General features: G+C 33.2%; 3 pseudogenes; all 3 read left to right on the forward strand.

Moving 5' to 3' along the window:
• Positions 1 to 372: 372 nt before the first annotated feature.
• LOC114751210 (pentatricopeptide repeat-containing protein At1g09220, mitochondrial-like) lies at positions 373 to 3,222 on the forward strand (annotated as a pseudogene).
• LOC114751211 (nuclear intron maturase 2, mitochondrial-like) overlaps positions 2,330 to 26,760 on the forward strand; it is a 32,099-nt pseudogene continuing 7,668 nt past the window's right edge.
• LOC114751215 (benzyl alcohol O-benzoyltransferase-like) lies at positions 10,398 to 12,699 on the forward strand (annotated as a pseudogene).

The raw sequence follows: 26,760 nt of genomic DNA on the forward strand, positions 1-26,760 counted from the left end.
TAGTAACTGTTATATTACATTATCAAATTTACACTTAACACGTTTTGGTCGAAACTCGCCAACAAGATATTAGTTGTGTATTCACATGAAATTGAGAGAAACAAATGTAACTTTAAGGGAAAAAAATTTTCGAATAAAATTTTTTGAAAGCTTTGAACTTATCATCATTATAAATAGTTTCTCCAGATTGATCATGTATTGCAATGCACAACAATAATCCAGCGAATGAATCTTATTATCATGGTGTAACAATAATATAGTAGTAAAAAAAAAATGTTTACCGAACGGCCATGTTACACTGAGTCTTTGTGAGCATTCTTTCCTCTGTCAAATTTGAAGAGGAGGAACCCTGTGTCCACTCGTTTAGCAGCCATGTCTCTCCAAATTCTTCAACACCATCCTTCCTCTGAATTCAGTATGTCTTCCTGCCATTCCCGAGCCAAGCATCCGCAGCAGTTGGTCTCTCTTCTACTCAAAGACCCATCAAACCACCAAGCTGCCCAGCAGGGCCACTGTCATATCATCACCTCTGGGATGCTTCTATACCCTTTTTATTGCGCCTCTTCCTGTTTGCTTCTCTTCAACACTCTGACTCGCTGTTACTCTCTTGGCCTCTTTCCTGAAGAAGCTGTTAGGTTTGGTATATCTTCCCTAAACTGCCATGCATTTCTGACTTATTGTTCCTTTGACAGCTATACTTATGTCTTCCTCTGGCAAGCCTGTGCCAATTCAAACTTCGTTCACCTTGGAATGCAGATTTGTTCTGTCATATTCAAAGTGGGTTTTCACTTTCACTTATATGTACAAACTGCTTTACTCATGTGCTCAACCTGCGGTCTCTTAATCGAAGCGGCGCAAGTGTTTGACAGCATGCCTGAAAAAAATACTGTTACCTGGAATATTTACATTACTGGTTTGATTAAATACGGCGAGTTTGACCTTGCCTTGTCATTATTTTATAAAAAGCCAGTTCGGAGTGTTGTCTCCTGGACAATTATTATGGATGGATTCACATGCATGAACAGGCCCACTAAAGTATTGACTACGTTTAGGGAAATGGTTGTTTGTGATGACATAAAACCAACTGAAGTGACTCTTCTAACCATTTTCCCAGTCATTTCAAATGGGTTCATTGTGATTTGTCAGTCAGTAGATGGCCATGTGGAAAAGAGAGGCTTCAATGCCTCTGATATACGCATTATGAATTCACTGATAGACTCTTATGCAAAATGTGGATGCATAGCAAGTGCAAGCAGATTCTTTCAGGAGATATCTGCTTATAAGTTGGTATCATGGACATCAGTGATCTCAGGTTTTCAATGCGTGGTCTGGGAAGAGAGGCTGTGGAGTATTTTGAAACCATGGAAAAGGCTGGGATCAATCCAAATCATGTGACGTTTTTGGGTGTTTTAAACGCGTGTAGTCATGGAGGATTGGTGAAGGAGGGGCTCAAGCTTTTCCATAAAATGGCGCTAATGATTGTTAACTTGTGCCAGATGTCAAGCACTATGGCTCTCTAATAGATATGCTTGGAAGGGCAGGTAGGTTGGAGGAAGCCGAAAATATTGCCTTGCAGGTACCTCCTGGGGTTGCCAATGTCGTGATTTGGCGGACACTTCTAGGTGCTTGCAATTTTCATGGAAATCATGAAATTAGTCAAAGGGCGATGAGGAGAATACTGGAGATGGAGAGAGAATATTCCGGTGATTATGTTCTTATGTCCAATATCCTTGCTGGTGTTGGAAGGTTTGGAGATGCTGAGAGGTTAAGAAAAGCAATGGATATGAGAACTGCTTCTAAACTTCCTGGCTACAGTTTATTCTAAATGCTATAACATTTCTATTTCAAACAGACAGGTAATTTCGCTATAAAAGATATTCAGAATATGCTTAAGGCATCATATTATGGTAATGCACATTACTATATTTGCTTTGTTTCCTTCGGGTTTTTAACTGTCGAGTTGCATATAAAAAGGTTGTTTAGAATTTTCATTTACGAATTTTCAAATGTGTTTGTGCTCCACCTTCCAAACCTCGGTGGCTTTTGCGTGAAAGACTTTTGTCTGATTTTAGGAATACAAAAATAGAAACTATTTACGAAGTTCCCACATCTGAATCTAAGCTTGATAGCCTATCCAAAGCAGCTCGGTGTCTAAAGCTATGTCCGACAGTGATACCTGGGGCTTTGGCATATGAGTCGTTCCTGGACTCCCAAGCATTACAATATTTATTTTAACTCTAGGTCTTCCATTCCTTCCTGGGATCTTGACAAGGTTTTGCTGAAAGCTAAATTCTGAGCCTGTCATGAACCGATATTGGAGAACTCAGTCATGGTCTTCAAGTTCAACAACAGCATTGGTGTGTACAACACTGCACTATTGTAGCACGCTAATGTTCTTGTCAAAGGCACTGACCAAATAAAAGAAAGAACTTCGACTGTGTTTTTGGAATGTGTAGTTCATAGTTATCAGTATGCTTTCCCTAATATGTGGGATGATTGCAAAAATTTTGTAATTCATTTGGTTCTATTTGGCCACTTCATTGGTTCTGTCTTGCTTGCGTGGAATAGGGATAGGGAAAATTTGCCCCCCATTATGGGGAAGCCATGGAAATGGTTGGGACAGAGTGTTCGGAGTGCCTTCTCACCCAAGCTTAACCCTATTGCCGCTCCCTGTGTGGGTAAAAATTTTGTCATTCATGTAGAAGTAGGTTTAAGTTGTTTCTCACTTAAAATCTCCGTTTCTTGTGCTTTTTCTTTAATTAATTAATATCTTCCACATTTATGAAACATATCTCAGTTTGGATAAAGCATATACGTCAATATACATGATTTTAATGTACATGATAGAGTTGTGTTCTGTTTTGACATTTTGAGCTTTTGAATTTTGCCATTTGAATTTCTGATTTCTACCATCTGGTTTTACCTTTCTTTGAAAGCCAGTCACAAATTTAATTCATGAGTTGCAATTCCCTTTACTTTAAAGTTTAATATCTAATCTCTTTCATTCCTATTTTCTGTGATGTCATCCTCAGTTGAAGAGCTATATATGGTTCAATTGCAAGGGAGAACTGCGGATCTTCTCTGTGCTTTTCTTCATTGTGACCTAAAATGATCTGAAGTAGCTGAGATCTTGTAAAAGCCAGATGCATCAACGACTAGCCATCTTTAGTCACCAATTTATCTCAAATTCCAATATTTTACGGACACTTAGCAACTCCACTTGGATATTTTCTCAACCTACTTGCAGAACTATCGGTCGCCCTCCTTTACTCCAGTGCGCCCACATGCACCAGATCCTAATGATCCCTCCACTTTGATGAAGGAGGCTGGGGTTTCAGTTTGTTGTCAAACGTGGATTGAGAATTACCGAGAACCTAATAGGGTTGTGACAAACTTGACCTCATATTTTTGTCGGTTTGAATTGTGGGTATTGGCTTACCAGAAGTTTTGTGCTGATGAGACAGGTGCTTCTCTCCCTCGTAGTGCTGTGCAAAGGTCAGTTCTGGAAGACTAGTTGGCTCTTAGAAATGCTGTTCTTGATGATAGGTTCAAATGGGGAGCTCGGCTGGGCTTCTTTATAAAATCTCCCGAGGATAAGACTGATTATCCGTCCTTGTCAAAGATAAAGATTAAAGCAATTTTGACTACTACACAGCCAGCGCCATTTCAAAATAAAATTGTTCAGGAAGTTCTGCTTATGATTTTGGAGCCAATTTATGAAGCTTGATTTTCACAGAAGTCATTTGCATACAGACCAGGAAGGAATGCCCACACAGTCTTGAGGAGGGTAATTAGAAGGAATTTCGCAGGCTATTTGTGGTATATAAAGGGTGATTTGAGTACAATTTTGGATGAAATGAAGGTAGGGTTAGTGATAAATGCTTTAATGAGAGATGTGAGGGATAAAAAAATTATCAATCCAGTGGAAACAGCATTGACAACGCCAGTCATCACCTGTACAGTTGATGATGGGGAGAAAAAGAAGAAGAAGAGGAAGTTCCAGAAGAAAAGGGTGCTAGCAGAGGATGAGCCCAAGCCTGATCCCTATTGGTTGGAAACGTTTTTTGGATTTGCCCCTGAGGAGGCAGAGAAAATTCCAAATTGGGGGCATTGTGGAATTCTTAGTCCTCTGTTGGCCAATATTTGCTTCGATGGGTTGGACCGCTGGATGGAAGGGAAGATCAAGGAGTTTTATCGTCCATCAAAGAGTAATGTCATATGGAACAGTCTTGAAAGTGAAGCAGAGCAAGGGAACACATCCTGGCCAGAATTTGTGCCCACAAGCACTGTTAAACACATCCATCAAAGAGTTTCATTTCTATGCTTGTTTGGAATTACAAAAGAAGTTCTTTCTTGTAAGATCAGGTTTCCTTAATACAGAGTGACGAAAGCATTACAAAAAGCAATCAGCAATTGCTGGAAGGCTCCGGCCAGGGCAAACATATTGACGTAAGCAAAGAAGAGGAAGATACTGATGAAAGGATTGAAGAACGGATGTCACAAATGGTTTTGTAATTCTGTAATTAATAGACTTGAATATGATATTGAGAGCTATGAGCGTAGAAGATTAAACCATTGGTCAAATTATTTGCCTAACCTTTTTGTTGGTATATATTGTCGCGACTTGAGATACAAGTTGTAATGATAATTGATAGTGTAAGCTCCCTAGAGAAGCCACGAGTTAAATGTAGCAACTGGTGATCAATGCGTCAGTATGCATCAGCTTTTAGAAATTGCTGAGCATCTTGAGGTAGCCTCTCGCCACATATGGGATTACTATTAGTAGGTGCCTCTTAAAAGTGGCCAACATGCTGCATTCCAAGTCCATGATGTTGATGCTTTCTGTCTTAAATATAAGATTTAGTTTATAATTACAGATTAGATGTTATATTTAAAACCAGAAGTAGTATTTATCATATTGAAGCTAGATTCAAATATTCAATTATACATGCAAATATAAGAATTACTATGTGATTATTCTGTGGAAAACATTGGAATGCCGGATAACGTGTAGAATATGCATTTTTCTTTCATCTGATAGCCCAAGAACTTTTGGTGACCTTTCAGTCTCCATTCGCACCATGTGCATCCAACATATCTTTTTTAAATATTATCTTCGGTACTTAATATAAGAGTCAGGTAATGATTTGATTTTCAGGCCAAAAAAAAGTAATGATTTGATTTGGTTTTAAATATAAGATTTTATTTCATTGTCTTTTAAATTTATAATTTATTCTCTAAAGTATTCCTATTTATTACACATACTAATAGTAGTTATGATTAAAAGGACTCTTTAGGAAAATTAGCCCATACTTCTTAAATATAACTAATTTAACTAAACTTTTAATTTATCTAAATTAGTTAAGTAATTTTTATATTTATGATCAAAAGCAGTAAGTTTTATGAGCATGACATAGAGGAAACAACAAATGACGACTTGTTTTGGTAATAATTTTTGTGGAAACGAAGAGGAACTAAATATGTAAATGACAAATGGGCTATTTACTACCTCCAGTTCTTATTATAAAAGTTAGTTTGATATTTAATTTGATCCAAAATATAAGACTAATTCACTTTGTCTCTCATATTTATTTATTTTTTTCAAAGTAGTCCTTATAATAATTGCAAATGTTAAAGGTTTCATTAAATGGTAGTTCTGACTAACATATAAGATTAGATAGCACATATTTATTACAAATAATTAGCTTAATAAACTTTCTTAATCTACTCAAATTAGTCAACTAGCTTTTATATTAAAAATTGGAGATAGTATTTTATTATTTGATGGTAAGTGTATCTATGTAGTATTTTTTTTTTCCCCCCCAGCCTGTTTTGATGGTTCTCATGCACACGTTTATTAGTAGTCCGCTGAAGATCAAGTTGCTGATTGAAGTTGGTGAGAATGACAACTTGTCTTCATTTTTTTGTGAACAATGAGTCTGGTGGGTCTAACAAATAAATAAACTTAATTAATTACATTGTTATTATTTATAATTAATACTATTTTTAATTCTTAATATAAAAGTTACTTGTGGTTGGATTTAGTCCTAAATATAAAATCATAATTTACTTTATTTCTCATATTTATCACTTTTTCTAAATTAATTTTCCTAATTTATAAATTAATATATATGTATTGTTTTGTTGGAGTATTTTAGCAAGATTGTGTTATTTTTTTTATAACCAACAAATTTATTTGATTTTCTTAATTTATCTAAGGTTGGTATATTTTATCATAAACTATATATATATATATGTGAAAAATATGTAGGTTGAGTTTTTTATGCCTATTATGTCAACCAAGTGATATATATTTTTTATTTAAGTTTATAACTAAATGATAATATTTCAAAAATAGGACACATGTCTATATATAATTAGAGAATTTGACATAATAAAATAAAAGAAAGGACAAATGAGTGTTTTTGCAAGGTGCGTGGTTATCCGAAGTTGATGATCAAGTTGGGGAGACGGAAAATTTTTCTTCATTTTTTTTTTAAAGTGAGGAACGAAATATGCCTTTGCCGTGTTTGATACAAAATCTCCAAAAGTAAAATAAATAAAATAAATTATCTTACTATGACCTGTGATTAATAATTTTTTTCAAGAATTTTAATTATATTCCATATTAATATAATGATAGTTGTAGAAACAAACAGGTACAAAATATCTATCTTTAAGTACAATTGCTATGAAGTTCTAAGTAATGAATATAATTACTAAAAAGTTTTAATTACAACATAGCAGCCTATGATAATAAATTTCACGATAATTAATGACAATTACTCACTTGTTATTGAGATTTACTAGTAATTATTTTCTTTTATTAGGATTTCATTGTAATTCTCTGTTCTTATAAAATTAGTGTTGTTAAAGAAATTAATTTGGGAGAAAATGATAGTTTTTTTTAAAAAAATATCCAGCTATTCATATTTGTCACTTATTTGGGAGAAAATGATAGGTTTTTTTTTTTTAAAATATCCGGCTATTCATATTTGTAACTTGTAAGTGACATCAACTCCAACTTAAATAGCACAACGCCCTCCTACTTACGCCTAGGATAACTCTGCATATCTTTTTAACATCAAAATGTGTTTCACGTATTTTTATATAAAATCTAAAAGATAAACTATGCTATCATAACTTATAAATAACGTAATTTATTTTATTATAAGTTAACACACACATGCATACACATATTTACATATAATATTTGAAAAGTCTTTGGCGATCGGAAAAAAAAAAAACAGAAAAAGTCATGCTATCCAAAAATTATGCTAGTTTTTCACAATTCTGTTTTTTTCCCCAAAAGTTTTCCACAATTCTTATAGTTAACTCAGCTTGAACTAGTTTTATACTCTCTCCATTCTGAACAGAGGAGCGATTTGATAGACTTTGTTTTATTTTGATCTTAAGCGTAAAATTTAATCCCTTATGTCTCCCATATTTGTTAATTTTCTTTCACAGACTACCTCTACTAATAGTTTTGAAGGATATGTTTTTTCCCCCCAAAATGAAGGAGATGTATTTTACAAAAACTAATATCCCTTTTTTACATATAAATAACTTAACTATATTTCTTAATTGATGTAAATCAATTATCTATCCCCTACTTTTAAAATCAGGGATACATATAAATATATATATATTAATAGAATGATATTTTATGTCAATTCCTTTATTTTATTTACCTTTTGAAATGCCTAATTTACAAGTGAGACTTTCAATGGTTTGACTCTCCAATCTCCATTATTGAAGTTAGAAAAGCCATCTCCCCCTCCCTCCTTCTCCCCTTCTCTCTACTTGTAATGTTCCTCGCAGCCAAGTTGGTTTTTTCTTTATAGAAGACAAAATCATATTATAATAAAAATATCATAACACAATACAGATATAGAAAGTGAACAAGAACGAGAATTAAAAAGCCTATAAAAAAAATGTTGGTTGTGTTGTTCAAATTGTGACATCCGAAAAAGAAGCCGTAATTGAGAGGATATCCTATTATATAACATATGCTCCAAATCAGAATTAGAACGATTCAATTGAATGAATTATACCATATAAACTGCTGCAAAGGTAATCCATTAAAAAGATAGAATTAATATCATTGTTGATCCTTATAGCTTTATTTAATTTTGGTTTTGGTTTTTATAGTTTCAAATCATTGGTTTTGATCTTTATAATTTCACGAGCATTTGACTTGATTTTATGTACAAGGGACAGAAACCATAACTCATTAAAGATCTAGAGAACATTTGTTAAACCAGGTCAAAAAGTTATGAAACTATTAAATAACTTTCTACAGTTTGAACCGTTAATGCCTGCCGTTAAATAAGTATTAACACCATCAAATACTTCCCTTAAGAAGCACTGAACGTCTTAAACATCTTCTCTGCTGACCAGCTCAACTTTGTTTGGAACCTCTATTGCTTGACCCGCTTCTTGCCAAAGGGATAACTCTCGTTATATGCATATATATGATTCGATGATGACACCGTTATATATGCATATATGGTGAAGATTCTGAGAAATCTACAATCGATTCCTGAAGGCATGGGGGGTTGCAATAGTACTCTGTTTTTGTATTACCAAAACAGGGGAAGCTTGAAGAGAATGGTTGGTACAATAGCATGCAAATGGCATAATATTCTGTTTTACTCTCAGATTCCCACCGTTCAGATTCTCACTGCTTCCTTAAATAAATAAATAACGAATGGAGGAATTAAAATAAATAGGAGCAAATGTTGCTCTCAAGTGTTGCACATAGAAGCCGAAGAAATAGGAGAGACAATGTCAAGATAAGCATTGGTGGCTTTTGAAGGAAAGGGATTGGATAGGACGAGACTGAGTCCAAATTGCATCTAGCTTTCACTTCCCTTTGCTCTCCCCCGCCCCCCTAAATTCGTGTTGTTTGGCATGCAAAATACCAAATAATCTTATAAATGGATGAAGTTTTCGGTGGCTACATTGCAGAGTGTGACAGCAACAGAGGTTCAAACAAGGTCAAGCTCATCATTGGAGAAGATATTTCAGACGCTTAGTGCTACTTAACGGAAGTATTTAACAGTGTTAATGCTTATTTAACAGCAGGGACCAACGGAAAGTTAAAGGACCGGTAAAAAGAAAAAAATGCTCAGGGACCTAATTTAAAATTGAAGAAAACTATAAAGATTTTCAAATTAATTATCCCCATGATTTATTGAGAACTTGGGCTTTATTAGTTGATCTTAAAGCATGATATATCTTTCACATGACACAAAGCTTTTTCTCCATCCAGTTTCTTTTGCTCAGCTAGATTTTTATGTTATGTAATCTATGTCTATTTTCTTTTACTTCTGTATTTCAATCTAACCTTCTTCAATATAAATCTTTTGGTTTTCTTTCAAAAAAAGATTGTTGATCTTTCTTGACTTGCAATTCTTAGTTAGAATATCCAAAGTGTAAGACAGAGGGCAAAAGCCAAGTTGCTTATTTTGCACACCACGTGTTGCTTCTGTTTCTTTTTGTTTTTAACAAAAACAACTGCTTAACCAGCCACCCAGTATAAGTATATCTGTTTTGAATATGCATCGCAATTGGTGTAATTAATTAATTTTTTTTAATTTTTTTTGGGTCAAGGGGTAATTTGGCTATAACTTATAACCAGTCTTGTCATGGATGCTCCTATATCCAGGAACAAGGAATCACTCAATTTCCAGATTCGCATGGATCAAGTAAATTTGTCGTTTCATATCATAAGTCCTCATGGCTTCTTTCCTTTTTCGTATTTTTTTTCTTTTTATCCTTTCGCTTTTTTTAATTATATGCCCAAGCTTTATGGGGACATGGAGCAGTCCCAATTGACAAGTTTAATTTGGTGAAAGCAAAATGAAAATTGGATTTGTTTGGTTTAAAGAGTTGGTTGTTTAACCATAGTTAAATCTGGGTCAATCTAATTATAATTAAGATAAGTTATTTAAAATGTACAAATATATATAATATAGAAAAGAACAATATTTAAATAAACAGACATTAATAATCCACAAACAAATGGAGCATCCATGCATAGATCTTATACATTCAACAAAATAGAGTTAATAGCGCACAAATGTGACATGTTTTTTCAAACTCAAAATGATGTCATTTTAACGTTAACAAAGAGAGGAAAAAAAAAAAAGAAATTTAATCCTTCCAACTAAGAAACTGGTTTATTAGCTTGACTGCCTAATCTGGATTGAGTATCATATAATTTTTTTTTTTGAAAAAAAACAATTGACATAGACCTTCTTACAAAATGCTTTTTCCTTTAACAGGACACGTAAAACCAGCAAGTGTATAAATCCGTAAACACCCTCCAAATGAAGTATCAATCTCCTAATACTAAACACACTTATTGTCTATACCTCGATCTTCTCTCAAATTCCCCACTTTGATTTTGAGAACTTATTAATGGCGGCGTTACAAGCTCCTTCTAATCTTGTCTTCACCGTGAGGAGGTGCCAACCGGAGTTTATAGCTCCGGTGAAGCCTACTCCTCAGGAAGTGAAGCTTCGTTCAGACATGGATGACCAAGCTGGTTTACGAGCCCAAACTCCATTCATACACTTTTATCGTTCTGAACCTTCCATGGCAGGGAAGGATCCAGTAAAAGTCATCAGAGAAGCATTGGCTCAGACACTTGTGTTTTACTATCCATTTGCAGGAAGACTCAGAGAAGGTAAGGTGGCAAACTTATGGTGGATTGTAATGGGGAAGGCGTTATGTTCATTGAGGCTGATGCTGATGTCATCTTTCAACAGTTTGGTGATGATCTTCATCCTCCATTCCCATGCTCGCAAGATCTTCTTTACTCACCCTCAGGTTCAGATGGAAGCCTTCACTGTCCCATCTTGCTCATTCAGGTCTCACATTCACTTCTCTCTCTCTCTCTCTCTCTCTCTCTCTCTTTCCTTGCTAAAGTATGTGCTCTCTCATCTCCTTAGAGAATTAATTAATTTGCATAAATTAAGAAAATGTGCGTTGGTTTTTCATAAAATATTCCCTTTTATCTATTTTATCATTTGGATCAAAAAACACTTTCTTAATATGAAAAGCTCTTTAATATGTACAATCAATAAGGAGCGTTTAGGCAAAAATTATAAATTTGAAAAACGAAATAGATTGAAATATTATATTTAGAATTAAAGCAAATCCCCAAACTAGAGATTTGGATCCTCTCTTCTTATCTTTTTTCTCTTCTTTTTCTCCTCATCCCATCCTTACCATTCTAAATATAAGATCAACTTAAGTCTTAACTAATTAGAAAAACGAGAAAAAATGCCCGTTGAATTTCAAAATTATAATTGGTGATCTTAACAGATTTTGACATATAAAATTATTACAAGAATATACTCTGCACCAACTATTTGTCATTTTGAAATCTAACAGGTTTTTTTAATTCGTTTTCGCTTAATTAGTTATTTTTAATTTATGATCTAGAGAATCTGTGACATTTCTTCAAATATGACTACTATTTAATTACTAAAATTTAATACGCAGAGATAAAATAATATAGTTCAATAAATAGGATATATTATAGAAAAGAAAATTTGAATATATGGTTGACAAGAACAAATGTGACCTTATATTTAATTAGAATCAGGCTAAAATCTTCAAGTAGAGGTTATATTTATGATAAGAAGCAGTGTGTGAGAGAGAGAGAATTTTGCAATACTAATATGATCCATCTTCATGAATTATAGGTAACACGTCTCAAGTGTGGTGGCTTCATCTTTGGCCTTCGCATGAATCATAGTATGAGCGATGGACCTGGTATTGCACAATTCATGAAAGCCCTGGCCGAAATAGCCAAAGGTACAACCCAACCTTCGATTCTACCAGTCTGGAACAGAGATCTTCTAAACGCAAAAGACCCACCTAACATTACACTAACCCATCATGCGTACGATGAAGTGGTCGGCGACCATATTCCCTCCACCAACATTGTTCATCGGTCTTTCTTCTTCGGACCTTCCGAAGTCTCATCCCTCCGTAGATTACTTCCCAACCACCTAACCCAATCAACCTCATCCGACCTCGTCACGGCTTGTCTCTGGTATTGTCGTACAAAAGCTTTAGAACTACACCCACAAGACGATGTTCGTCTCATGTTCCTGGCTAATGCACGTATGGGACGTGATAGATTTAACCCTCCATTACCAAAAGGGTATTATGGGAATGCCGTGGTGTTTCCAACGGCGTTTTCAACTGCCGGAAAACTGTGTGAGAGTCCGTTAGAGTATGGTTTGGAGTTGGTTAGAAAAGCAAAGGATGTAGTGAATGGCGAGTATTTTCACTCTGTGGTTGATCTGTTGGTGAGCAGAGGACGACCCAGTTTCACCACAGTGAGGTCGTTTATTGTTGCAGATTTTTCTCGTCTTGGATTTAAAGATGTTGATTTTGGGTGGGGCTAGGCTGTGTATGCTGGTCCTGCTTTGAGTGGACTTGGCACATTTCAAGGATTCACTTTCTACGTTGGATATACAAATAGTAAAGGTGAGGAAGGAAGAATCATACCTATTTGCTTGCCACCAGAAACCATGGAGAAATTTGCCAAAGAGTTGGATCTCTTGCTTGACAATGCTGACCAATCCGCCATTGATGGTTAATGCGTAGATGCATGCAAAAATGCCGTCAAGTATTTGCATTGTTATTGTGTGTGTGTGTGTGTGTCTGTGTGTGTATGTATGTGTATGCACGCCGTATGTTTGTTTATGATGATGTCCGTTGTAATGCATTGAGGCTGTTCTGCAGTAGTATACCATGGGGTACGGTAGTGGAGGTGCCTTTATTAATATGAGAGTTTTGTTTAGCAAACCATAATTTTCCAGTGAAATTGTTGCTAAGTTAGATTGAAGTTTACCAGAAAGCCTAATCTGATTCTGGGACTGGTGGTTGATATGGAATGATGATTGAGCCAGACACATACTTTTGATCAGCTTGAACCACTTTGGTTGCTGGTAATAGGATACATTATTGCTTCTGTGTATGGTCAGTTTGGTTATCTAATATATGCTTGGGGATGAAGCCCTCTGGTGCCACCAACTATGGAAAAGAAGAAAATATGTGACCAATTAAGGCTTTAATAAAATTTTGTCCCATAATGGCTGCTACCTTTATGGTTTGATCCATTATCTCTGAAAGTAGTGGATGTTAGTGGATAATTGTATTATGTAATGAACATAATGGTTAAAAGGAGCCATACTTTTTCTTTGCCCAAAAACAGAACTACAGATGATGAAATTTCTAATTTAACACTAACACTGCATTGATTACATAATACTCTCAACACGGATTAGGGAACTTTGCAGCGGCCGACAAGTGACCTGGCTTTCATCTTACATAAAGAGAAAGAAATACAGACAAAACAAGAAAGTAAAATAGTAGAGCAGATCCAGTCGTGCTCGCCTGTAATACACCATCCCATTCCCAAATGTAGTCGAAACCTCGCCAGCAGGATGACTATTTCTGCAACATTCTCCAACCATCTACGTAATCAAGCAAAGTTGTCACATATTCTTAAATTACAACAAGTATATATAGGCTTAGATACAATTCACATGTGTCACATGCTAACAACAATTCACTAATTTATTGCAATGTGCATGCTCTTCAACCAGCCTCAGGGCCTACATTATATTTATATTCACATGAGATTGAGAGTAACAAACGTAACATTAAGAAATTTTTTTGAATAAAAATACGTAAAAATTTTGAACTTATCATCATAGTAAATAGTTTGTCTAGATTGATGATATGTTGCAATTCACAACAACAATCTAGCAAATGAATAATCTGATTATCAGGGTATCACAATTGTATTGTAAAAAAAAATGTTTACCTGTTAGTGTTGGAATCTTCTCTTTATCTTCGCCTTCAAAATAGCAACTTGAACATAAATCCAGTCGTACGTGTTTTCAAAGAAGTGGAAAAAGGAATGCCGCCAAGACTTTTTGAGAATTAAAGTCCCACAAACTCCCCAAAACCCAGTAATGAAGCCAAGAGCCATGCTAGCATAAAACCCAAAGGTTATGAGATTATCATCTCCATCTGCATCAATGTCACGTGCATGGGGATTCAGATTTGAATTCCCATCATCTGGACATCTCTCTGTAAGTGGCATGCCACAAAGCCCCTGGTTTCCTATATAACCGGAGGCATTGAAGGTTTGAAGTTGGGTGCCCGTTGGAATTTTTCCTGATAAATTGTTGAAGGCCAAGTTCAACATACTGAGAAAACTCAAATTTGAGAAGCTGATTGGAATTTCACCAGAAAGAGAGTTGTATGACAAATCAAGTGATTCCAGCCTTTCCATTTGACCCATGTTGATAGGAATGCATCCTTTCAAATGATTTCTAGACAAGTTCAGGGAAGCCAATGCCACAAGTGCAGCTATGCTACTTGGGATTTCTCCTGTTAAGTCATTGCATGAGAGATCAATGGTTTTCATGAATCGAAGATTCTTACTGTACTCAACATATGCTCCTTTCCATGACAACATTGCTGTGTCCATGAATGATGATTCAATATGCTTTTCAAGAACTTCATAAGAAATTTCTGGGCTTATAGATGTCATATTTGACATAGCATTCAAATTACCAAGGCAATGAGGTATATTTCCTGTTAAATTATTTTTTGAGAGATCTAAGATTTGAAGATGTGGCAAATTACATAAATTTGTAGGAATGCTTCCGTGAAGCCTATTTGCTTGCAAACGTAAGCCGATCAAATTGTGGCAGTACTGCCCTATCCATGATGGCATTTTTCCAATCAAATTATTCTGTCCAAAATCAATGAACAGCAAGTACGAAGAATTCATCAAAGCTGGCAAATTCCCAGAGAGGTTATTGCTATTCAGATGGATACTTTCAAGATTGTTCAAAGTACCAACTGAGTTTGGTATTGGTCCAGAGAAATGATTGTTTTCCAATCTTAGAACCTCCAAGAAAGGAAGTTGGCCCCAACAATCAGGAAGTTTTCCCGACAAAAAATTGCTTGAAATGTCAAGATGAGATAAACCTGCTTGAAGAGTTGCACAGATGAAAGATAAGGTTCCTGCAAACATATTGTTTGAGAGAAGCAACGCTCTTATTGCATTTGGTGGGAAATATGGCAGGGGACCGGACAGATTGTTGAAACTCAAATCCAAAACAATATTGTCAATTTTCAAGAGTGATTTTGGCAACTCCCCATAAAGTTTGTTATGGGAAAGATTCAAGTACAGGAAAGAAGATTGCCAAAGCCATTGAGGAATTGAATCTGAAATTGACGCATGCGAAATGTCCAACCTGTTAAGCTCCCTTTGATACTTTAACCAGCAGGGAAAGTGGGGACCAAAATTACATGATGCTGCACGAAATTCTCGCAATTGAAAAGGTGGCACCCAATGCGAACTGAAGTTGAAAAAAATCATATTTTGTGACGCATCTAAAACTGTCAAGTTTGAGAGAGTTGAAAGATGTGTTTCATTAATGACAGAATTCAACCTATTGTTGGACAGATCTAAGCACGTCAACGATACAAATCCAGCAAACACCGGAAATGGCCCTGTTAAATTGTTATAATTCAAATACAATATGGAAAGGTAAGATAAGTGCCCAAATGATTGTGGAATTGACCCATGAAGACTAGTGTTCCGAACGTCTAACCTCACCAGATTTGAAAATCTTGAAAAATCAGCAAAAGGTCCGCTACTAAAAGGATTGTCACTTAAATCCAACTCCTCTATACTATTTTGAGCGCACCTTAACTGTGGTATCCAATCACTTAATTGACCTGAAAAACTGTTACGGGACAACCATAACAATGTCAATCGGCACAAATTTGAAAAAGTATTTGGAAAAATATGTTCCAAAGCGTTATCACCGAGATCAAGACCTGTTAAGACGTTGCTAACGTTAGACAACCAGGGTAGGATTGAAGAGTCTAAATTATTTCCTACAAGAGAAAGGACTTTGAGGGACTTGGAAGAGTTTGTGTGGACAAAAGATGCAGGATTGAAATGATGAGATATAAGAGCACAACAGTCCAAGTAAATCTCAGACAGATGAGGAGCTTTGGATAATGATGACTGCCAATCAACAGCTTGACTTAGATTAACGCCTGAGAGGTAAAGAGATCTCAAAGAAGAAAGGTGAGGAATCCACTCAAGATCTTTCACAATCAAATCATTAGAGCGAAGGTCGAGATATTCCAAACTGGATAGATTCTGCAGTCCACGAGGAATAGTGCCACCAATTGAAGCATAGAAAATACTCAACTCTCTCAGTTGACCAAGTGAGCCAATGCATTCTGGAATTTTGCTACCTTCGAAATTGTTTCCATCCAGATTCAAGTGACTTAGATGCCGCAAATCACATAATGAGGAATCAATATTACCTCCCAGGGAACTAAGACCGAGGCCGATTACATGACCGGTCAAATTACTGCATGATACTCCACTCCACTCACAGCAATCAGCTTCACTTTTCCAGGTGGACAACATGCCGGACGCATCAACGAAACCATGTTTTAATTTGAGAAGAGCTTCCTTATCTGTCTCTGCGCAACTGATGTTTATATTGGAACATCCTGCACACCAAAAGAGACATAAAACTCCAACAAGCCAAAAGAAATTGAACTTAGAGCTGAACATGCCTAGGATTCTTTTCATTTGGATATGGTAAGAACAGGGGAGGCGTCTTATGGATATGAAGTGAGTGATCCATGGGTCATTTATACACAAGCGGTTCACGAAAGTTTTCAAATAATTTTATTTTAGAATGTAGAAATATTGGCGTCAACTAACGTGATAAATATTAATAACTCAGTAGAGGAAGATTTTTGGTTCATGAAAAAGGACTATAATTTTTATTTAAAGTAAAAACAATTGATGTTTAAAACATTCTTATCATTTAATTAATTTGATTCTAAATTTTCTATTCAGAAAGCAAATTATCTGAATCAGCTGATGAAATTTTATTTGAAATGATTGTTTAATTTATAACCTCAAATTAATTCATCAATAGTTAACATTAATAACTCTCATATGAGGCATTCTGGTCATGAAAGGTCTCTAAAAATAATACGTAGAAAAGGTTGTCGTTGCATGAACGATTGATTTGTGTCATTAATCTTTAACAACGTCAGTGACACACTCATCAACGTCACTATCATTTGATGAAATTACCATTGACGATTATGTTGTGTTAGGAATGGAAATTTTTGTTCATGCTGTGAGAAGGTTCGTCTCCTTTTTTGTTCTTCAATAGATGAACATATGGATCAGACTTGAACCAAGATCTACGTATAAAGCACAAATCACGCCAAATTTCTTTTAATTTTATTGAAGTTAATATTAATTATCTGAGTCTAATGCCTTCAGTAGAATTTTAAATTATTCATCCACATATATCATTATTTATTTATTTATTTATTCTGGTGAAATACGAGGAGCATATTTTACCAGCAGTAAAAGCTAATCTCTTTTGGGTAATATAATAAACAAATCTCTTCAGCTAAATTTTCTCCATTCACAATTATTAAGAACCAATCATCTAATTGACACGCATATTGTCTCATTTTGATTGGTTGAAGAATATATGTGTGTGAATATATGTATTACCTATAAAAATATTGTTATAATTCATCAAGTAGATGTCCGAAAAATATCACAGAACATCAATATTCTCTCAAAACCTTCCCTAATTTTCTAAAACAATTTCCTATTTTTATTTTTTTAGATATATGTATTAATTATAAAAATATTGTTAATAATACTTGTAATGAATCAGCAATTGCTTCTATTATTTTTTTTTCAGAATTCAAATTGCTTAAATTTCATTTGAGGTTAAGTTAAAAAAATTCTTATCATTTAATTAATTTGATCAGTTAAGTTCTCTCTTAAAATGGAAAATCGTTTGATAAAAGTTCATTTGAAATAATTATTTAATTTCTAACTTAAAATTAATCAATAGTTAATATCAATCACTCTCATTTGAGGTATTAGGGTAATAAAGGGCGTCCAGAAAAACAGAAATAAGAAGTTGCTGTAACATTCATGACTAACTTGTATCATTAATTTTTAATAATATATCTGACCGTTTTCTACGAAATTTTTGTGATCGCAAATTTTCATTCATGTCATATGAAAAGGTTCATGTCTTTAACCGTTTCAAGCTTGAATATGCCAATCAAGCTTGAATCAAAATATAAATGACGCCGAATTTAATATTCTGAACTTAGTATTAATTATATTTATATGAGACTATAAATGACGCCGAATTCCTTTTAATATTATTGAAATTAATATTAATTTCATTTATATATATGAGACTATAAATGACACCGAATTTTTTTTAATATTATCGAAATTAGTATTAATTTTATTTATATCAGTCTCATGCCGTCAAAATATAAAACTTAAATTGATCATCCGCATATATCGTTATTTGTTTATTCTCGTGAAATACGAGGACCATACTCCACTGACCGTAACCATTAAGGCTATTCTCTTGTAATTGAACAGTTAGATATCAAAATATATATAAAAAAAGAGAGTATGTTGCGTTAATTTATTAGTGCTTCCTCCCAATAATATAAATAATATAAAAATTAGATAACTAATTTAAAAATATTGGTTAAATTAATTATTTGAAATAAATATATATTGATTTTTTTAAAATTTCATTACCAAGCGCATGCATTATAATTATATTTTAATAAAATCTTGATATGTGTAATTAATAAATTTTTTTAAAATAAATTATAAATTATGACACAAAGGGAATTAACTATATCGATGGACAAACACGGCTTGGACTTATCAGAGTCAGAGTAAATTCCTACCTTATCTTTTTATAGCTAACGTGCGTCAGTTTGATTGGTAGAGGAAGATGTGATATGAACGAGGTAAGGGCAGGGCGGTGCCTTAAATAATGACTCTTTTGTCTGTACCAAAATCACTACTCCCTCCGTTCCTTATTATAAGAGACAAATAACCGAAGTACGTTGATCAAAAAAATAGTTAAAATTAGTTAAGAACAATTAATGTGTAAAAAGTATAATTTTTTTTCCAAAAATGCCCTTATTAACAAAAAGAGAGAGCATGAGAGAGAACAATTAATTATTAAAAAAAGAGAAGTGGGAAGGAGAGAGAGTGTGAGTTGGAGATAATAAATATGGGTAAAATAGGAAATCAACACAAAAAAATAGAGACAACTTTTAAGTGTCTCTTATATATAGAAACATGCCATAAGCATCAAATGTCTCTTATAATAAGGAACGGAGGGAGTATTAAATTTTAAAATAATAAATATGTGATTTTAACATATTTTGACTCAAAATCATTAGAAAAGTAGTCAAATACTCAAATTTTTTATAAGAGTAGTTAGCATGACATATTTATCATTTTAAAATTTAACAGGTATTTTTCCTTTATTTTTCCTAATTAAGTTACATAAATTAAAAAAATTAGTTATTTATAAAAAATGTATTATTTTTTTAAAATATCATCTTTAACTATTTGCATTAAAATTACCCATAAATGAAAATCCTTTTAATATGTACAATCTCTCTCGAGCATTAGAGATTTTTTTAAAAAAAAACCACTTTAATCCTTTTTGTATTTCCAGGATACTTAAAAATCTCACTCCCTACTATAATTACTGGATTACTCTTCATTTGATAACCCCTTTATTTCTTGGTGAGCATTGAAAATCTATAAGTAATTTTAGAAAATTCGAAATAGCGTGGCTTAAGTCTCTATTTTAAGATCTCAACTTGCTTTCAATTCCTGAAAAGCATGCAACCGAGCATCGTTCATTAACGGCTTTTTATTCTTTTTAATTTGATCAGTCTTAATTCATTAAGAAGGCAAATTGTTTGAACTAACTGATTAAAGTTTATTTGAAATAATACATTAATTTATAACTTAAAATTAATTAATGGTTAACATCAATCATTCTCATTTCTGGTATTTTGGTCATGAAAAATGTTTAGAAAAAGTATAAATAAGAAGTTGTCGGGGCATGCATAACTGACTTGTGCCATTTATTTCTAGTAATGCAAGTGGCAATGGAATTTATTATTACCATCACTATCATTGACAATGATGTGTTTGGAAATTTTTGTTCATACCGTGTGAGAAGGTTTTTCTCCTTTGTTCTGCTTCCTCAATAGATGAATATACCGATCAAACGTGAATCAAAATCTATGTATAAAATATAAATAACGATTAATTTCTTTTAACTTTGTGTAGTTAATATTAATACAAGGCAACAGCGGAGGGACTGTGGCTTTTCCAACTTTTCATACGTGCAAGTCATAATTGAATTAAAACTTAAAAGGTTAATTTTTCTCTTAAACTAAAAACAAAATAGATTAATATGTATTAACATAATTCCCACCTTATCTTTTCTTAGAGACCACGTATAAATTGGTTGAAGAAGATACATATCAGGAGCTCCATTGACTTGAAGGTCAAAATAAATAAAAATTAAAAAGAATAAAGACTCGTTTGGCTCTTCTATAGAATATTCTGCACGTAAAGACATAGATATTGCAGTAGTGGTAATAGAATTAATCAATGGTTAACATCAATCAATTTCATGTGAGGCATCATGGTCATGAAAGGCGTCTTAAAAAGTAGAAATAAAATATTGTCGTGGCATGTATGACTGAGTTATGCGATAAATTTCTAATTACGTAAGTAATACTTCTCGAATTTAGCAACACTGACAATCAACATCATTGGTGGAAATTATCATTAACAAATACGTGGATGGAAATTTTTTATTTATGCCGTATGAGAATTAATTAGTAGCTTGCTAATAACATGAACTAGCTTTGATTGATCAGACTCAGAATAGTACGTATATATTATATAATTTCTGCAGGGAGTTTTAAAACATAATATTTGACGGTTTTTCTTTATAACCATCAAGTGTTTTAAAATAATATTTGACGGTTATAATAAAAAACTGTCAAGTATTATAAAAATTAACGGTTTAAAGAAAAACCGTCAAGTTTACCTTAACAATACTTGACGGTTATAGTAAGTATTATTATAGAAAACTTGATTGTTTTTAAAAAACCGTCAAGTATTATCGAATGAAACTTGACAGTTCCTATTAAAACCGTCAAGTTTTCTCCCAACATACTATATTTGAAGGTTTTTTGTTATAATCGTCAAGTATTTAGCGTCAAGTATTTCTTATTCTGTAGTAGTGTTGGCTTTTCTTTTTAGAGATACCGTGGATTTGTTTGATTGGTTGCCACACACACACACATATCCCCGGAGCTCCATTGACTTCAAGTTCAAAAAAAAAAAAGAAGAAGAAAAAAGGAAAAAAAAAAGTTTCTACACGCAAGGACATAGATATATTTTGAAGTATGATTAGAGTAGGTGTCCCAAAAATATAACACAACTATATTAATAAATTTTATTTGTTTTCGAATATGTTTTCCTCTGATCCATACTTCAAGTCTCTACATTAAACTGTTTTTGGTTGAAACTCGGTTGAAACAATAATATGATGAAGGGGAACTAGGATGTGAGTGTGTGTGTGGGGCTTGCAACATAATTGAAATGCTGGGGAATGAGACTAACTTCAAAATAAACTCCAACAAGTGATGATGGGATAATCTTAATATCAATTAATTTATTAATTAACTAGAGTTTGGGTGATAACACCATATGGGTCATACTGATATGTGATTGGCCCGACCAGAATATCAATATATTAAAATATAAGTCGCTTCTGAATTTCTTTCAATTTCATTGAAATTAATATACCATGCATCTTTTTGATTGTTTGAGGAATATGTGTGTACCGACCTCGTTTGAATTGAAGGTCAAAAAAAAAAAAAAAAAAAAAAAAAAAAAAGCTCGTTTAACTCTTCTACATTTTATTCTACACGTCAAGATATAGATACTATAATTACTCTCAATTGAAGCATTCTGATCATGAAAGGTGACTAGAAAAGAAGAAATAAGAGGCTGTCGTGGCATGCATGACTGACTTGTGTCGTTAATTTCCCACGACGTAATTGGCACTCCATGAGTTTATCCTGACCGTCACCGTCATTTGTGAAAGAGATCATTGATGATTATGTAGTTGGAAATTTTAATTCATAGCGTATAAGAAGGTTGATTTCCCTTTTTCTTTTCCTTCTTCCTCATTAGATGAATACACCCATCAATCTTCTTCATTGTAAAATATAAAGGACGCTGAATTTCTTTTAATGTTATTGAAATTAGTATTAGTTTTATCTAGCAAAGGCTCGTGCCTTCAATAAAAGTTAAATTAATCATTCACATATATCATTATTTTTGAAGATATTGGGAAAATCCTTCCATGAATTTCGAGATTTCTAACAATATGGAAATTTGAAAACGTAAATGACACTCCTTGAATTGATCATCATATCACCATTATTTATGGACATTATTATTGATGATTATATGGTTGAAAATTTTTGTTCATGCCGTATAAGAAGGATATAGAGCCGGGAAAACGGGCCGAGCCCGTCGGGCCGGCCCTTTTAGGCCCTGAAATTATGAGGGCCGGGCTTGATATTTTTCTCTTAAAATGAAACATAAGCCCTGGAGGGCTGGCCCTGGAGGGCCGAGGGCTTAAAAGGGCCGGCCCTGGAGGGCCACGGGCCGGCCCTTTTAAGCCCTTTTATATTTTTTTATTTTTTAAATTTTTTTATATAATATTAATGTTATTAATTTTTTACATTGTTAATAATATTTCAAATATTTAGTTATTATTATTATTTTAAAAGTAAATTTAGTTTTAGATAATAATTTATCCAATTAAATTTTTAAAAAATGGGTTAATTTGGACTTTAATAATGATTTGATTTATATTATATGCGTTGATATTTTTAAACTATATATATTTGATAATAGAATATTTTTATACTTATATAACTTGTGATTCTATAATTTGAATTAGAAATTCATGAGTTTCAACAGCAATGTTTCTCACATTAAAGTAAAATAATAGTTAAATTGCAAAATTTAAAAATAAAATTCTCATAAAGAAGAAAAACTTGATATTTTTGTTACAAAAGAAAAGTATACTTATGAAAAAAAGTAATTAATTATAGTGATGATGAAGTTTCAAAAGATTAATAATAGTGTTTATTTATTGCACAATTGCATTATAGATAAAACTTTTAGATGTTGTTATCTTGTTAATGAATGTTTTAGATGTTCTTAGATGTTGATGAATATTTATATATGTGACTTAATTTTATTAATATTTATGTCTTTTATTAATAATTTCATTGATTTATTTTTATAAAAAATATGATAAATATAAAAAATAGTATTTTTTCTTAAACGGGCCAAAAACCCGCGGGCCGGCCCTGGCCCTGTAGCTTAAGGGCCGGGCCTAGCAAATTGGGATATTTTTAAAATTCCAGCCCTGGAGGGCCGGCCCTTTTAAACCCGCCAGCCCTGAAGGGCCGGCCCTGGAGGGCCGGGCCGGCCCTGATTCCCGGCTCTAGAAGGATATGAACTCCTAGTTTTATGGACCCCAATAAACACGGCTTTGACTGATCAGAATTAGAATAAGGGGCATTAATGTCAGCTTGATTGGTTGAGGAAGATATATATTCCGAGCTCGTTTGACTTAAAGGTCAAAAAACCAAAAAGACTCAGAAAAATAATACTAAATCCTTAATATAAAACCTAATTGAGTAATTTTAAGAGATTAATAAATTATATTTATTAATTTTTTCAAATTAATTTTTCTGACTTATAAACTTATATTTAATATAATAATACATATAAATATTTCAGAAAGATTACGTAGTATATAAAATTAGTCAAAGCCGTGTTCAGAAAGATTAAGAGTTTGGATTTTGTTATCTAGGCCACACAAGAAGAGGAACGTCCCTTTTTCTCCTTCAATGTAGTATATATTTATATCTTAAAAAAAAAAAAAATTTATCGTCAGTCTATGTACCATGTGAGAAGGTTCATCGTTTATCCCCTGAATTAATTGTCCAGCTCAGATCATAAAACAATATTTCCCTCTCAACCATAACTCATATAGTTTTGCGATATGTTGGCCATTAAATTGTTTGTTGTTGAAATTCAGGGTTGAGACAATAAGAGAAAATCACAAAAAAAAAAGACCTTGAAAATTGAAAACTTGCATATAGAACCTGTTCACAAAAATTATTGTCATGTACTTATCAATTTTTGTCAAAACCAATATTAATGTTGTAACAGGGTCCTTTTTTACAATTTTTCTATTTTCAATGGCTTTTTTTGCTATTTTTCCACACAATAATACGATAAATGGGAACTGGGCTATGGCTTGCAAAGTAATTGAAATGCTGGGGAATGAAATTCACTTCAAAATAAACTTAAGGAGGTGATGATGGTGAGATAACCATGATAATATTGACGAATGGGGTTATAAATATGGAAAATTTGCCGCGAAGTATCTATTGGAAGTATTTTATTACCTAGAAGTACGTGAATTTTAAGGGACCGAGGACAACTCATTCTAGCAAATACCCTTTCCATCCCTTTTTATAAGCAACAACCACCATTTCCCTCTTATCCATAAATATAAGCAATATTTTTAAATTGTCATCAATTTTTGTAGCAAATTTTCTATTTTACCCCATTAATGATTTATTTTAATACTCAATATATTTATTATCTTATTTTCTAAACCACTATCTCTCTCCATCACACATTCTCTCTTTTTTATAACTCTCTTTATTATAATAATTTTTTTATTCTCTTTTTACTCTCTCTCTCTCTCTCCACCTATAGATAAGGGTATTTTGGAGGAAGAAAAACTTTCAATTTCTATTCATTTATTTTCTTTAACTAACTTTTTGATATACATAAAGGAGTCCAAGGTTGCTTATAAAAAGAGACAGAGGGAGTACAACATAATTATTCTTCAATTATGTACAACCTATCTGCAACTCAAACCACCTCAAAATGATTTTTTTTATACTTAGTTATGAATTTTTAAAGTTAGATCAAAAATCTAGAATTATTAAATAAATAGTAACCTGAGAATTAAAATATAAATTTTTAATCTATGGGCTTAATTTATGATCTGTTTGAATCTTAACGCTTCTGAATACATACTAAATGGGGTAAAAGGACGGATGTTTCAGTACTCCTTGAATTTAACACATCATTGTCACCATCATTTGTGAAAATTATCATTGAGGATTATCGAAGATAACTGCCCTTAATTTGTCGCTTTAGGGTTACTTTAAAAATTAACCGAATTAGTGCAGTATAGTGCAAAATCCGAGTCGTATTCACTTTGAAGAGCCGAAAATGAAATTAAATCCTAATAAATAAATGCAAGTAACTTAAACTATAAAAAATGATTTTAAATTTGATAATTGCTAAGTAAACACCTTGAATTAAATTGAAATTAAAATTTTTTTTGTTTTTATATAAAAATGATTAAAATGAATGAAGACTGAAGAAATAAAAATAAAACACACAAATAATAATGATAATAATCAATCCTCCAATTCAACAACGCAAGCAATTCTCACTCCAAAAGATACAGGAGTTAAAATAATGAATTAAGAATTATAATTAAGCTTTTAATCCAACGACCGAGTCACCTCGAATTGCCACAAAATATTTTCCTAAAATCCCAACTTACTAACTGCAACCACAATAATAAAATGGGATTAAGGATGCTAAAAACAAATGCTTAATTAGAATTCTTAAATCCAAAACGACAGAATTATAGTTAGCAAAAGACAATATGATCCAAGATTCCAAGCGCCTTAGAAAATCACAATATATTAACTCCAAAATCAATACAAATGTCATAATCATAACATTATAATTGAAATTAAAGTTATAAACAGCCCAATGTCAAATGCTAAGCAATAATTCAGTCACAATAATCTCCAAATATAATCAGATTAAGCAATACAATTATCCCAACAATCAGAAAAACTATCCTAAGACCTAGGAATTGTTAAACAATTATTGAGTAAGAAATTAAAGCAACTAAAACTCCCCTTTGATGATCCGAGCTCCTGCCATTGTTGTTGAATTAGAGAATTATAGAACCTTAACCACGGATTGCCATGAGAATTGCTGTGATCAATATTCTGCTACAAGGCTCCATGGGGAAGACGGTGATCCTGGTGATTCTGTGGAAAGGAACAATTGGCCGTCGAACCCCCTCGTGCTCCTCTGTTCTGCGCCGTCGGCCACACTCCTCGCTGCCACCAGCAAGGTTCAACGGAGAAGAAGATTAATAGAGAACAGATCGAGCTCCTCTAATCCTTCCTTCCTCTCCCACGCCGTCGCCCTGTTCCTCTCTCTCTCTCTTTTTTTTTTCTCCTGCCGCCGTCCAGCTCTGTTCTGAATGCTCGCAGCCAAGTCGTTCTTTCTTTCCTTTTCCGCCGCCCCACGTTCCGCTTCGTGTGTGCGTCTCTCCCTTTGATGATAATAATATGTTATTAGTGGGTTGCGTTTTGCTCCCTTTTTTTTAAATTATTTTTTATTATATATATATTTTAATTTTTAATTTTATTCTTTTAAATCTTTCAAAAACCTACAAACAAAATTCAAGAATAAGGTAGTATTAATTGTCCTCAAAAATTAATTCGTTACAATTAAACCAAAATATGACAATTTTGCCCCTATAAAATAATAATTCAAAATAAAATATATTAAATCAGTTAACAATCAATTAAGGCTAAAAGGGACCAATTAAGTTGACAAAACCCATATAAAAGATATCA

This window comes from Neltuma alba, unplaced genomic scaffold, assembly GCF_004799145.2.
Source record: "Neltuma alba isolate B1F8T4 unplaced genomic scaffold, ASM479914v2 tig00006815_pilon, whole genome shotgun sequence".
In the NCBI taxonomy this organism is placed as follows: domain Eukaryota; kingdom Viridiplantae; phylum Streptophyta; class Magnoliopsida; order Fabales; family Fabaceae; genus Neltuma; species Neltuma alba.